We start from the raw sequence: 12,584 nt of genomic DNA, 5'->3' as shown, positions 1-12,584 counted from the left end.
TGATTCCGCGGGTGTGGGAGTCCATTCGCCAACGGCGTAAATATCCTGAACGGTTGCTACAACACGCGTGCCCAATGTCCTCACAACCGACAGTACCCCCTCCAGTAGATGGAGTCAGTAGTGGGGCGCGAGAGAGGGGGTAGACCAGGGCTTACGGGTAAGCGGAGCCCCAGTCGAGTCCCGTGAGTGGTCCGGGCAACTACAAAATACGGCTTTTCAAGGTGGCGCGACGGCGTTTATAACGGGGGGGTCGAGAAATAATAAAACTGCCATCGAGCGTCGAGAGGGTGCAGCGGTGCCGAGGGTGTGTGTTGTCGGAGACGCGAGCCGATTGGCAACGTTGGGCGACTGAAAATAAAAGTGTTTACGGGACACCGGGGGGGGGGCCAATCGATTTGTCAATAAATAATTAACAAACCGAGAGGAATTATTGACGTGATTGCACCGAGTTTTCGTTGGTCCTGGAGGTTATACGTGTTGAATTAAAATCTTGTCGGCTACGGTGTGAGCCTAGCTGTCACTTCGATCGCCATTTTAGCGCCGTTCAGCACGGGAATGCGCGCCGCCGGTAGATCCGATTCACGACTGGAGGACAGTGAACGCGAGTGTGTGACTGTGAGACGTGTTCATACCTGTTTTTATTTGTTGATTGTCGATAACAATTAATAGATCAGTCATTAGTGGTGATATAAATCGAGTTGAGGTGAATTTTCTAAGGAATTTTATTAATTTGTTGAGCAATGGAGAGGTTTGCTCGTGAAAAATAGAGGGGATTGGTAATAGCAGGCAGGAAAAGTGCCGGATTGTTTGCAGTATCCCGGGTTTACATTTTGTCCCTGTGTTGTGAAAAGGGCACGGCCTCTACATTTGTTTCATTCTCCTTCATTCTGCCCTTTTCTCACGCCCCTTCGGCAATAACCAACGGAGCGGACTCCAGTGCTGTGGATTCTCGATACAACAGACGACTTTTTCGAGAATTTTCGTTTAAAAGTGGAGTTTTCAATTGAAAAAAGGGGAGTTTAATTCTTGGATGAACCGATGGTGCCATTCGAGTCATGCTAGCTGTCAATAATACCACTCGGGAGGGACTCAACGTGCCTCGTTGTCACGTACGAGTTTAACCTCTCTCGTGACGTTTTTTTTTTCGGGGGCTCATGTGTTTCCACTGGTGCGCTCTTATCCACGAGTGACGGCATACAGCCTCGATTATCTCGAATATTTTCGATCCGTGGGGTGGGATCGACCTTTTATCGTAGACAACCGGCGCGTCGTGACAGGAGAGAGTGAGAGAGAGACCACGAGGTTCGCCGTGTCGGTGATTGGAGTGAGGAAAATTTGAGGAAATTGATAAAACGAGGAAACGAGTGATTTCAGTGTGTGCATATCTGTGAACATTTTTTATACAAGAGATCGTAAATCTTACGTAAATCGTCGATCGTGAGATTTATTATAAATTTTTTGTCCATTGTTGTGTGAAGTGAAGTGCATTCTGTGGGGTTTTAATGGAATTGGTGGATTGCGGAGAGAAGTAACGAGACAATCGTTGTTTTGAGTTGGTGAGGGAGACGGGGTTGTTTGGAGTATTTTTTTTGTCGTCTGGCCGTTGACTCACACCTGAGTCCAGTGTTTGGGGTCACGGTAGACACATCACAGGCCCTCTGACGTAATTATTTATTAGAAACGGAATTAAAAGGTGGGAAAGAAAGAGAGAGTTGGGTGACAGCTACTTCGGGGAATTCGGGGGAGGCATCCGGGAAATATAAATAATAATCGTAAATAAAGTGAATAGTAGTGTGTGGGTGAGAAGTACCGGTGGAGCTGTGGTGTAAGGGTCGCGTGTTATCGGCCACAGCGAAATATCCTATGGTAAAAGTGCTTAATCAGCTCCGTGGATAAGGGGTTGTTACCTTTTCAAGTGTGTAAAGGATCGAAGGCAACGGGGCCGCGCGAGATGATTCTGCGCGTCTGAAGGAGAGACAAGGAGAGCACGATTTCACGAAGGAAAAGCGCTGGAGGCCGAAAGAATAAGGTAAATATTGAGGATGGTTGAATCAATTTTTTTTTCAGGGTGTGGAGGGGGAATTTTATGGGGGCGGGGAGGGGGATTTATGGGGGCAGAGATGGCGAGATTAGGTCTACCTGGCCCAGAGTGACGGAATGCGGGAGGTATTCCAAGGGGACGCACCAACGGCGTCTGCAGAAGTCGGGGGAATTGTAATTTTCATCTGGAAAGGTGAATTTTTTAGGTGAAGGTCGACATTTGCGTGGGGGAGGGTTTTTGAGGATTTTTGGAGATTGGGTTTCTTGGGATGGATTTGGTGGAGACGAGAGGATGGAATGTCGAGAGGTTTTTGGGGGGCTTGGGGTTATGTACGGACTTTTGATTTTTTGGGGAAATCTAGTCGCTCGGGAGATATTTTTGAAATATTTTGGGAATTCGGTCTGGAGTTGTGGAGAATTTTAAAGAAATTATTTTGTTGAAGTCATTTTTTTGAAACGTATTTGGGCATAGGGTAATGGTTAAGGACCGGTTTTACGGTTCATTAGTATCTTTTGAGATTTGATGCGTAGAAGAGGAAGGAATCCTGAAGGATTGGAGTTGAGGAGATGGATTGATTAGGAGAGGTTCGGGTAAACTGGACACTATTGACTTTTTTAAAAATATTCGTGACGGGTGAAATGTTGATGAAATTCAATCTTTTTTTTTTCAGTACAAAGAACAATTCTTTCCCTTTGTGATGAGCCTAAACGGAGCAATATTGATACATTTGTTTCCGAGTTATGAATAATTTTAAAAAAGTCTATTTGGTGCTAGTTATTTCTTTAATTATTTGATGTAAAGATATTTCTTTGGAGCTAGTAAGGGAAAATATCACGTTTCCTACAAGAAAAGGTTTTGAGTTTTTATTGTAATGCTAGTGACTCCGGGAATATCTTTGAAATACTCTCTGAGGATCCATTTCGGAGTTATGAAGAATTTCGTGAAAATTATTAACTCATTAGCTCCAAACACATTCGAGCCTGAGAAAAATTCTAAAGGACCCGTTTTGTAGTTCATTAAAGTCCATTGAAATTTGGTGTATAGAAGAGGAAATGAAATGTGAAGAGGTTGAGATCGAGAATCTGAATGGATTATAGGTGAATATCTCTGGAGATACTAGATTCAAGAGACAATGTCAAGAGATGTTTTTGGAGGTACAGGTTTTTTATTTTTTTGTGTAAATCTAGTGCCTCCGGAGATTTTTCTAAAATACCCTGAAAATCCATTCTAGAGTCATGAAGAATGTTATAGGATTTATTTGACTTATCTTAAAATGTATTCGGGTTTTAGGAAAATTCGAAAGCACCTGTTTTGTAATTCATTGAAGCCCTTTGAGAATTGGTGAATGTAAGAGGATGCAATGTGGAGAGATAGAGATGGAGAATTTGAGTGGATTAGTTGTGAATATCTCAGGAACTAGTAAATTCGAGGAAAAATATTAAGAGATATTTTTAGAGGTCTTGAAATTTTACACAAATAAGGTTTTCTAATTTTTAGGGTAAACCTAGTGCTTCCGGAGATATTTTTTAAATACTCTGAGAATTCATTCTGCAACCATGAAGAATTTCATAGGAATTATTTTGCACTCATCTCGAAACGTATTCGGGTTTGATAAAAATTCCAAAGGACCTGTTTTGTAATTCATTGAATTCCTTTGAGATTTGGTGAGTAGAAGAGGATGAAATGTGGAGAGATGGAGAATTCGAGTGGATTAGTTCGTGAATATCTCTGGAGATAGTAGATTCAAGGGAAAATGTCAAAAGAAGTTTTTGGAGGTCTAAAAATTTTGCGCAGACTTTTTAAAATTTTTTTATGTAAACCTAGTGCTTCGGCAAATATTTTTCAAATATCCTGTGAATTCATTCTAGAGTTGTAAAGAATTTTATATAAATTATTTTGCACTTAACGCGAACAGCATTAGGGTTTGAGGAAAATTCCACAGGACCCGTTTTGTAATTCATTGAATTCCTTTGAGATTTGGTGAGTAGAAGAGGATGAAATATGGCGAGATGCAGAATTTGAGTGGATCAGTTAGTGAATATTTGTGGAGCTAGTAGATTTAAAAGAAAATGGCAAGAAATGTTTTTAAAGGTCTTAAAATTTCAAGAGAAGGCTTTTTAAATTTTTTTTCGTAAACCTAGTGCTTCCGCAGGCATTTTTTAAATACTCTGAGAATTTATTCTGGAGTCATGAATAATTTTATATAAATTATTGTGCACTTATCTCGAAATGTATGTGGATTCGTGAAAAATTCCAGAAGACCTATTTAGTAGTTCATTAAATTCCTTCGAGATTTTATGAATAGAAGAGTATCAAATGTGCTAAGATGGTGATGGACAATGCCAGTCGATCATTTAGTGAATATCTCTAGGGCTAGTGAATGGAAGGCAAAATGTCAAGGTGAATGGTAATTTGAGTGGATTAGTTGATGAATATCTCTGGAGTTAGTCGCTTAAGAAGAAATGCCAAAAGATATTGGTCTGAAGCTTACAATTTCCTACAAAACAACTCCTTTGAATTTTCTTTGCATAACCAGCAGCTCCGAAGATATTTCCGAAGTACTGCAAATACATTTTGGAGTAATAAAAAAATCCCTACAAATTACTTCGTCATTATCTCAAAAATGACTGGGATTATACAATAATATGAAAAGACTTTTTTTCAAGACCTTAAAATTCCCAACAAAAAGGTCCGCCAATGAATGTCGCCCAGTCCAATCCTTTCAGAAACATTCGCAAAATAATCTTCAGATCTGTTTTCAACTCATCTCCTTTCACCACTTCACTCTTGAAATTAATATTTCCTCCACACAGTATCTAAAAATTCACCCGAAAAATTCACTCCCATTTCTCCCTCACTCCCATTTACTTTATTTGCAAAACAAGTTTGTACGACATGTGAATAAGGAATGCGTCAATAGAAGGATAAAAAGAACGAGAAATGTAAAAAAAAGGAAAGTTTGGGAGTGAAATTCCTTTTTTTGACGCAGAGGGAGAAAGAGAGAGGGGGGATGGCACATTTTGGTCGAGCAGACATGGCCCTGTGCCTGACGTTGAGAGGGTGTTCTATTGAAATCTCTCTCTTTCTCTCTCTTTCTCTCTCTCTCTCCTTCTCTCACCACTAACTTGAGTCTTTCCTGTCCCCTTGCGAATCGTCTCGGCCTGCGCCACACCGGTCGTATCCAACGTGGAAAGTGCTCCCCTGTCCCCAACTTCTTTTACCTTTTACAGCAAACCGGTAAGTTGTAACGCTGTATTTCAAATCGAATCGTCATTTTATTCCCCACCTTCATTCATACAACTTCACGATTACTCTTGCTATCTTGATTATTGCAAGGGGTAAATCGGTGATTCGCGTGTAATTCCTCTTCGGGTCGTATCACCGCTTCTGTTTACTCCGCTTCCGCTTGTACGTCATATTTTACTTTGTCAAATTCTCTATTTCTCGTTCGCTTATATTCTGATTCTTTGCATTGATCAACTCAGATTTGGAGACATTGTACTGCATGAATATTCACATTTAATTATGAAATGTAAATGAATAGGGCCATTCTTCTGATTGATAATTCGTGCCCGTACCCGAACGTGTAAGAATTTTCCAGTAATAAAATGCGTTTTTCTCATTCAGATGTAGAATCGCCAAAAAAATCAATTCTTTGTAAACCTCAATATCATTCGTGTAGAAAAAAATCAATTTGATATAAAATTCATGCACCTGTGGATAATGGTAAAAGCAAAATTGACGAGTCGGTCGAAGCGTCAGTACCCGAACGACCAACGCCCTAAACCCGAACGGTGCAGTTTCTTGTGCTCGTGTACCACGTTAAATGATTCTTCTAACGTGTCGAGTTAATTAAAGACTTTATTCAATTAGTTATATATACAATTGCTATATTTTTCGCATAAAGGGTCGTCTTTTGTATTTGGTAGAGTGGTCACTGCTCCTAAGCTTTACCAGTTTTCAGAGCTGCCAGTGCCTTCTCCTACTCTTCTGCACTGTAATTTTGCTCCTTTCTCTTTTTTAATTTTCCCCTGTGATAGATCAATCATTAAACAATGAATTTAATCCTCGGAACCATATTTTGATGAAGAAAAGGATGATAAGGTGCGGGAAAATTTGTTTGACGGGTGAAGTTAATAAGTGGATCGTTCGAGTATAGCGACGTTCGAGTTTTCAATGCGGCAGTACCCGAACACCAATTTTTCAACGATTTCGCAAGTTTCTTTTCTTATTTTTGGATTTCAAGCACCTAATCGACCCTTTTCTTCACCGTAAATAATGATTATATTTAGTTGTTTAATTAATTGAAAAAAGGAATATCGAATCGAATATCGGAAAAAGGCATAATGGAAGGGCATCAACAGTTCACTGGTTCAAAAAAAAATGGGAAATTACTCTGTCCGCTTATTGAATTTGATGAACAATACTTCAGATTTCAGAGTCAAAAAAACTCAAAGAATTCCTACTTTTTTAAAATTTTATTTCACTCTCATGTCAGAAACAGAAGGAAATATTCTCGGTAATGCGCTGCTGGCTTTCTCCATTTTGTGGCATCAGATAAGGCAAGTCGTCAGAGTCGACAGGGCTACAAAAACAAACTCGTGTAAAAGTTCCCCGCCGACCTCTGACCGTAGAAATACTCGTTAGAGCCGGCAGTTTTGCCCAATTATTCCATAATTCACCTCAATTATTGACATTTTAAATTGATCTTTTTGCAGTCAATCTAATTACAATGTATCCCCCAATCTAATCAACTTTTTTCTTCATTTTTCAAACACCTCCGCCCCCCCCCNCCCCCCCCCCCCCGGGGGGGGGGGGAATTAAACTGGGATAATGAGAAAAAAAATCTTCTCGCCTTTGGAATTCGATTAATTTCTCTCGCGCTCTCGTCTTGATCGCGTGCGCTTGCGTCTGGGTCTATATCTTTCGCCCATTGAATCGACCTTCGACGAGAGGAGGCGATTATTAATCGAGCGTTTATCCGACGGTTCGATTCAAACCTGATCGCAAATTGCCCACGGGAAACGCCATTGAGTAGAATGGCGGCGCCTCGGGCCATCTCTCTCTGCACAGCTCAACTGAAATACGGTTTGCTTTCGTGGCTCCCGGCATTTAAGAGAGAACCCTTTTCCTCCTCAAACGCCCCCTCTTCGACCCTGCGATGACTAACAGAAAGCAGAAAAAGGAGGAAAAAAGTATGTGGGGGGGGAAAAAATATTCTGGGATAAGCCGGGCCCGTCTGTGCCCTCTCTAATCGCTTCCAACGATCTCGTTTTTATCTTTAATTTTTCACCGGAGAGACAAAAATCAGTTGAAAAATATTTTCACGCAAAATTTAATCTGGACGAAGGGTTTCTTTGGGTTGGATGAAAGGGGCGACTCTTGATTTTTTTTACGGGAGAGTGCATTTTTTTATGGATAAACTTGAATAGGAGATGGTAAAGACCGGAATATTATGAGTGTACAATATTTTATGTTATCTGCTTCAATATCTCTAATTTTTAGTAAAAAAAATTATTCTTTATTTTGGGGAAGAATTATTTAATGAGAAAATGTAAAAAAAATCTGTTGGCTGCATTTTTTTTCATTATTCCTCCGTGGAAAACATTCTATGAAATATGCTTGCCCCTCGGTTTCCAAAGAGATTACAAAGAGATTTTTTAATGAAACGTTCAAGAGTCACCCCTCGGAATTCAATTTTGTGAACATGAAGAGGTTCGTCCCATTCCCAGAATTGTTTATTCAATTAAAAAAGGATCCCCATGATTTCAATATCACCGAGTGCATACATTTCTCCGTAATTCAATTAGTCAGGTATTCAGTCAATTGTAATAAAATTCAAACTGCTCATTTAAACGAGAAAAAAAATACTCATTAAATTTTTCCCTCAATTTTTCACGATGCCATTTTCAATTTGCAAATGAAATTTGGTTTTCACAGAAAATTCGGTTTGCAACATTTTTTTCGTCATTCTCCCGTAGAAAAATTTTTATGAAATTTGTTTGCCCCTCGGTTTCCAATTACAAAAAGATTTTTTAATGAAACGTTCAAGAGTTACCCCTCGAAATTCAATTTCGTGAACATGAAGAGGTTCGTCCCATTCCCAGAATTGTTTATTCAATTAAAAAAGGATCCCCATGATTTCAATATCACCGAGTGCACACATTTCTCCGTAATTCAATTAGTCAGGTATTCAGTCAATTGTAATAAATTCCAACAGCTCATTTAAACGAGAAAAACAATACTCATTAAATTCCCCCTCCTCCCCCAATTTTTCACCATGCCATTTTCAATTTGCAAATGCTGATGAATTTCAGAGTGCTCGGAATACCTGGAAATTTGGTTTTCACCCGCAATTTACAATTCATCGTTTCTACCTTTTGCGGTTTCTTGTATCACGTATCATAGTAGTGGTCACGGGTGCGTGTATACCGAGGAAATGTTTATTAATTACACAGAGTGTGCCGAGGGTATAGTTTAATGCGGTTGGGTGCCGGATACGCTTGCCCGACTGTGACCGTCACTATCGGTTGCTGTACATACGTACGAGTATCTCAAGAAATGTGTCAATTTAAATAGGAAACACTAATGCATAACACCCCAACATTTCAATTTTTTGTTTGAAAAAAATTTCCGACAATTTTCTTTTGCCCAAAATCACTGTCAAAATGTTTCTTTTTTGCATTGGAAAAAAAAACGAGAAAAAAATCTCATGAAATAACTTCAAACCAGTCACGAACATAACATAAAAACAATAGACAACATTGCAGAAAGAAACAAAAAAAAGACAAAAGACTTTCGAGAATATTTTTATGGATAAAACAACGTAGGGAATGTTCTTTTCGTTGTTGATTTTTATTTTCCTTCCAAACAAAAGAACAAAGAACAAATTTGAAAAACACGTCACGCCTAAAAACCTGATTGCGTTCGTTCACATGAAACAGAGCCAAGGGCTAAAAAACATCTCTCCTCTTAATTTCTATTTTTCACAATCTCCCGCTCTCCGCGCTCCCCTGATTTTGCAGGGTAGGGATTACACGGGTAGCTGAAATAACAGGAGATCCAGTCCGATTATCCCCTGAGTATTTGCTCAAGGGTGTAGCCCGGTGACCGGTTTTCCCTCTCCCGACCCTTTTACTCCTATGCCACCTTTTTCTCTAATCAGTCATCTCGCTCAATAAATCGAGACTCGTTGACACGATAATCCATCGAATTGAGGTGTTTTTCATTATACAAATGAAAGGGTGATAACGTGAGCCAATAATTTTCATTCAATTATTTCGTAACGGTTTATCCGAGCGACAATGTCAAATAATTTTCAATCTTATTTTTAATGAATATATTGGAAATGGGAAATTAAATTGAGTAAAACGCAGTGAATTCAAATCTAATTTCTGGTCTTTATTAAGAACGCACGAGGAAGAAACGTCTGAAAACCAGTCACAAAGACCAAAATGAATATCGTCAGATAAAGACAAAGAATCCTCAGTTCGTTTTCCCTATGAAATCATTGGTTATGTTTATATTTCGTTCTCCGGCACTATCTCCGTCGATTCGTTTTTTGAACTTATATTCCCATTAAATAGTTTCTCTGAAGTTGAGCTAGATAATCCAATGGAATACTTCACAAAAAAAGTGAAATGACTATTGTGCTGAACTACAAAAACGTAAGGTTCTCCCTAGAGCCATTCTTCCAGCAGAAATATTATCCAACAATTTGATTTTTCAACCCCATTTCATTTCCCTCCGTAATTTCCTGTTGAAAATAACCCCACAGACTGAGAAAACATCATGTGTAACCGTGACGCAACGGGTAAGGAAACCGGTGTCTCAGCTCTCCCGAGAAACTGAAGCTAACTCAGGACTGGTAATACTGCACATCCCATAGTCCTAGATTTGTTCGTCCATGACGGACGGAGGCACATGTATACCCACACACTCAGGGATTAAAAACAGAAGAAGTGCGCTTTGACGATTGTTGAAAATTATGAAACTAATTTGTTTGGGTTATTGTTGAATAATTTCAATACTACATTGTTAAAAAAATTTCCTGAATTTTGCGGAATTCGATCTCTTGTTGAATTCGGTTTAAGAGGAAAAGTCAATGGAATTTCAGGTTTCTTGGAAAATTCAAGTATGTTCAATTTTTTTAGTGGCAGTACATGAATTTTCAACTGAAAATGTATATTCACTGCCAAATTCCCTTGAATCTTTAGGGAATTCCTTGAGAATTCAGGGGAATATGGAATTCAAGGAGAGATTTCTCTGAATTTTCCTGATTTTTTCAATCAATTTCTCCGGAATAATTAAATTGAAATTTACAGTTCCCACGGGTTTTTCCATAAAATTATGAATTTTCAATTACAAAATTCTTTGAAATTTCCGTCGAAAATTTTTAACAGCGTACTGTTAAAAACCCACATAAACAACGCAATTTTATGTAATTTCCAAGCTGAATAAGCGACTCCATGCACTATTTAATCTTAAATTGCATTCAAATTGACAAGATTGAGAATTCCAATGCAGGTATTACGTAAATTTCAAAAAGTTTCTAACTTTGTGATGAGTGGAGTTGAGATTAAATGTCACTGGGTCTATTCGCAGAAAATTTCATGAGCTAAAGGCGAGTGGGGCAAAGGGAACGTTTGTGACCCTGAAACGGTCCACTTTGCCTCATTTTACCCCGCGAAACAATTCTTGATATTCTCTTATGATAGATAATGACATACAAGAAAAATTAACCGTTGAAAAAGACAGGAAGACACCTTGAGCACTTCTTAACATTCTGTAACCATTCTCTCTTATTTAATATTCAATCAAGGATACTCTTGAAAATTTTCCACTCAAATTTCTGATACACTTGGCAATTACTATTCCGTAACAGTTTCATTAAAATTCCAAGAAATTTCGTCATTAAAATGTCACGAATTGATTTTTAAAAAATCGATGAAATTAGTATATTGTGCATCAAGGGCGGAAAGTCATGTTTTCCCGCCCCAGGTGCACATGCTATTTTTTAACACGCCTGCAAAGAAAAGTTTGTATTTTACTGTCTGATGAGCGGGAGGAAAGGACGAACTTTCCGTGCAGGTGTGTGAAAAACACTATATTTCAGTTTAATTGCATTGAATTTCCAACGAACTTTTCAATTCAATCTTTTTCCCTAAATGCAATTCAATGTCTCTCCCCTGAAAATTACTACAAACCACCCCATAAAATTCAATTTTTTTCCAACATCGTAATCAAGACAAAAAACTGACTTGAAATTCTAAAAATGACTCATCTCGTCAATCCTTTTATCATCTCCCCACTGCGTGATATTAACAAAAAACACCAGAAGCAATAGTTTGTACAAATCTCCCTGATCTACAAAAAAAATTTTCCCGACATATTTCCACAGAATATCTCATCAGTTCTCCCAAGCAACTCCCGGCTATCCCAGGGACCGGTAATACCAGCACATCCCATAGTCCTAGATTCATTCGTCCGTGACGAGCACACACACACACACACACATACATACATACATACACACACGTGCATTAAAAAACGGAAGAAGTGAGCGTTGGAGATTGTTGGCAGGGTCCCGCAGTAGACGCGAAGCCTGAGGAACAGAGCAGTCCCACGAGCCTACAGACGAAGGAACTCTAGAGAGAGGGCTATCCAACAGTCTCGAACCCACACCACTGTTTACCAGGATAAATATCCGTCCTTCTTCAACCTCCAATGTTCCCCCCCCCCCTTCATCACTCCCTCCCCCCTGTGTGCACTCACCTCGGCACACCACATAACAACGAAAGATCCTCTTCTCAGTTTCTCAGTTCCCTTTCTCTTCAGGTCTCAACCACGATTTTTCATTCCATCTCTCTTGCACTCGCTCCATCATTGGCCCACACAACATCCCGAAGACCTCCTCATCTCGTCGCCTTTTCTTTCTTTCCCTTTCATTCTCGCCCCGACAATGCATTTGAATCCAAATAAAAGCCAAGGTATAATCACGATTCGTTTTTTCATCCTTTTATTATTTTTATCCTTTTTTTTATATATATTATGTTCGTGTATTCCTTGGGAGTCACGCGTGCAGTAATATGTGGGAATGACGATGAATATTTTTTTTGCCCCATGTTTTGTCTCTCAATGTTTATACGTATTCTCTCGAGTTTATTCTCTTTGAGAATAAGAACGTGATTTTTTGGTATTTTATTTTTTTTTTGTCGGAGTAATCCTTGAGGTATCGTCGCTCCATTGAATCCGTCACGCTCTGGGCCTCAGTGTCTTCACGATTAGTATTTTGCGATTTGAAATGAAGTTGATGGTGGCGATGGGGGATTTAGGGGGACTCTGAGAGAGTTGGGTGAAATGAGGCCTAATGGGCACCAGGAAACGATCAAACCGGTGAACAGAACAAAGAAGATGATCCGGGACAGAGTAGAATAGTATAGAATCGTGACAGAGAGAAATTATGAGCGGGGGGATTGGTGGGAGTGAGGGACCAAGGGCCCCACGAGCTCGGTCTACACCGGTGGGTCCTGCCGAGTGTCTC

At 39.4% G+C, this 12,584-nt stretch overlaps 1 protein-coding gene across 1 annotated transcript in view; it reads left to right on the top strand.

Annotated features, from left to right (window-relative positions):
- Positions 1-202: 202 nt before the first annotated feature.
- Positions 203-12,584, top strand: part of LOC107037288 (plexin-A2) — a 253,208-nt gene continuing 240,826 nt past the window's right edge. The window contains exon 1 of the mRNA XM_015255757.2: positions 203-2,029. The gene's annotated coding sequence lies outside the window, so the exon portion shown is untranslated. The remainder of the gene's footprint in view (positions 2,030-12,584) is intronic.

The sequence above is a fragment of the Diachasma alloeum genome, unplaced genomic scaffold, assembly GCF_001412515.2.
Source record: "Diachasma alloeum isolate Michigan unplaced genomic scaffold, Dall2.0 Dall_scaffold_00216, whole genome shotgun sequence".
Lineage (NCBI taxonomy): Eukaryota > Metazoa > Arthropoda > Insecta > Hymenoptera > Braconidae > Diachasma > Diachasma alloeum.
The sequence above is the reverse complement of the archived record's forward strand: the minus strand, read 5'-3'. Positions and strand labels throughout refer to the sequence as shown.